The 3,204-nt window shown below is 39.3% G+C and overlaps 1 pseudogene; it reads left to right on the top strand.

The window, feature by feature from the left end:
• Nucleotides 1-385: 385 nt before the first annotated feature.
• Nucleotides 386-2,644, top strand: LOC113506874 (annotated as a pseudogene).
• Nucleotides 2,645-3,204: the final 560 nt, after the last annotated feature.

Below are 3,204 nucleotides of genomic sequence, written 5' to 3'. Positions count from 1 at the left end.
TTGTAATTTAAATGTTATTACCTATTATGAATGTTTTGTATCATATTGTGAATTCAGTCAGAGTAACACAGTTACTAATTGCTTGGGTAGGCAGTTGGATTTGGTTTTGAGTGCAGGGTTTAGTGGTAGCATATCGGTGGAGGCGGCGGACGACGCGCTCGTGCCGGTGGACCCGCACCACCCGCCGCTCGCGGTGAGGCTGCCTGTCCACCGGAGCGGAGCGAGGCAGCGGAGCGGAGAAACGGAGAAATATTAACCAATAGGACTGCACAAAATCTCCGCTCCTCTTTAGTGGACAGGGAGTTGCGAACTAGTTTAAAAATTCATACAAAACCGGTAAGCGGAGCGGGGATGCAAGGCAGCGGAGCAGACAAACGGAGCGGGGAAGCGAGTGCAGGCGCGGGCGCCAGTTGCGCCCGCAGTGTGCCGCCGTAGTCCGACCAGTGCGTATGTGACCGACGCAGTGAACACAATGGATGAAAAACTTATTGAAAGTGTGAAAAAGTTTCCGTGCATTTGGAACACATCTTCAGAATTTTACAAATGCAACGAAACAAAAGATGCTGCGTGGGACCAAATAGTAATTGAAACAAACATATCGGATGGTAAATAATATTATGTATCTTTATTCTATAATACCCTCTAGTAGGTACATATTGATATCTTTTTTTTATTTAACAAAATAATACCTAAATAATGTCCGCGGCTGGCCAAACTATCCAAATCTGTCACACATCACTGACTATAGATTCTTTTCAAAATTCGAGTATCTTGCCATGGAACCTTCCCCTGATTATTGAAGTATGAACAATACATTTCGCGAACTTGAAAACCATCATTAATAGAATGTTGTGTTTGTGTAATATCACCAACTGATAATAATGTTTGCTCCATGTTATTTTCAATATTGTTTATATAATCAGGTTGTCTTTGAATTAAATAATTGTGCAAAACACATGTTGCTTTTATTACCTTGTCAACTGTTTCTATTTTGCATTCGAAATCTTTATGATACACGTACCACTTTCTCGTCAATACACCGAAAGTTGCCTCAACAATGCGACGTGCTCTTGATAATCGGTAATTAAATATTTTTCTTTCTGCGTTTAGTCCATCACGTGGGTATGGCCTCATAAAATTTTCCATTAATGGAAAAGCTTCGTCTCCTATAAATACGAACGGCATTTTTGCACCACCTTGATACAATGGTACCGGCTCAGGTAAATTCAATCTCTTCTCTTTTAGACTCTTTCCGAAAATGCTGTTATCAAAAATTCCTGCATCAGAAAATCTTCCCATAGATCCCACATCAACCATTCTGATTTTCCTTCTGGCATCAGCTAAACACATCAATACTACAGAAAATCTCTTTTTGTAGTTGAAAAACGAGGACCCGGTTTTCGAGGGAGCCTTGATATATACGTGCTTGCCATCAAGAGCACCTGTACAATTTTTAAATTGCCATAGTTCATCAAAATCTTTTGCTATTTCTTTCCAGTCGTTTTCTGTTGGTTGCGGCATGACAAGAGGTTGCAATACATTCCATAAAGCATCACAAACCTCATCAATAATTCTTGATACACTTTTTAATCCAATTCTAAAATTTTCTCCCATCGTTGTAAATGAGTGGCCGGTTGCTAAATACCTGAAAAATAAAAGTAATATTTTTTTATAAATAGACCATGGAATAATTTTTTGTGTTTGTTGATTGTTTCAGTTAAAACTGCCAAGTCGCGATGGAAACAACTGAGAGATAATCATCGAGATGCCTTAAAAAGACAAAATGCAACAAGGAGTGGACAGGCTAGAAAACAACGAAAAGAATGAAAATATCAGAAAGCCATGTCATTCTTATTGCCTTACATGTGTAACAGAGACCGGTCATCAAATTTTGCGCCCTTGGATGACTCAGTAAGCGAAACTTCAAATCCGCCAAATACCATTGATGAGAGTTCACGGGAATCATGCAATTTGTTGCCATCAAATTCAAATAATCTTCCTTCTGTCGATGTTCCTAATGATTCAACAGCTTCTGGGCCTCTCCCATCCACATCCAAAAAAAGAAAGAACGATGAAATTCTAGATCTTTTGAAAAAAAATCAAAAACGCCGCGAACTGTTGGAACAAGAACGGATAGAAGTTAAAAACATGATGTCAGCTAGTGATAAGTACGATGAAATAGACTTATTTTTTTTAAATTTGGCTGCATCGGCGAAAAAGCTGCCGTATTATTTACAACTACAAATTAAAAAAACCTGCTTTAATGCGGTAATATCAGCTGAAGAAAGTAATCTTCAACATAGTTGGCATTCTCCGAATAATTATGGTTATTCTACAGCCTCATCAACACCTACAACAGATAATATCAATACTAGTATCGATATCGATACTCCTAGTGCTCTAAATGATATTAACACTAGTATTAATACTCCTAGCGCTTCACAAATTCAAACAACCCAGGATATTGAAACATCTGCAGCAGAGCAAACAGGACCCAATGAAAATGCGGACAACTTTGAGACAGATTATGATTTTTAAATTAATATAACATGGCATCGACTGTATGCAAAAATAAAAGTTACTTTGATTTCAAAATGTGTACTTACTTTAAACACACTGCTAATCTTTCACAGCTACTGATTGAATTTCTGTAATTTGTGTCTTGTTTCCGAATATATGGTTCAATCAGGGAGTGAAGTTCATGAAAAGTACATCTTAAAACTCTATAAGATTTTTCGAAAGTTTCTTCATCAGCAGTTTGGAAAAAAGTAAAATATTCACTGTGTTCTGAACGATGTTTGATATGATTTCTTAACCAAAATCTATGTTTCCTTATAGAATTGTTCAAATAGTATACGGTAAGTAATTCGGTTTCTTCTGACTCCAACTCTTCTTCCTCAAGCAATGTAAGGTAATAACGTATTAACTTTTTCGATAACATGTCTGCTGTCACTGACATTTCGCGTAGAACTAAACCAATCGCCCGCCGCCGGGAGCTCGAAATGACTCGTCGCGTACTCGCGGCCTAGCTCCGCATATTGAAAAACACAGTGGCAACTCCGCTCCGCATTACTTTCTCGCTCTGCTCCGCAGCCTCGCTCCTCTCCGGTGGACAGACACAGTACGCAACTCCGCTCCGCATTACTCCGTTTCTCCGCTCCGCTGCCTCGCTCCGCTCCGGTGGACAGGCAGCCTGAGTGTGCG

This window comes from Trichoplusia ni (assembly GCF_003590095.1).
Source record: "Trichoplusia ni isolate ovarian cell line Hi5 chromosome 28 unlocalized genomic scaffold, tn1 tig00004209_group27, whole genome shotgun sequence".
Taxonomy (NCBI): domain Eukaryota; kingdom Metazoa; phylum Arthropoda; class Insecta; order Lepidoptera; family Noctuidae; genus Trichoplusia; species Trichoplusia ni.
Note: the sequence above shows the minus strand (reverse complement) of the source record. Positions and strands in the feature narration are given on the sequence as shown.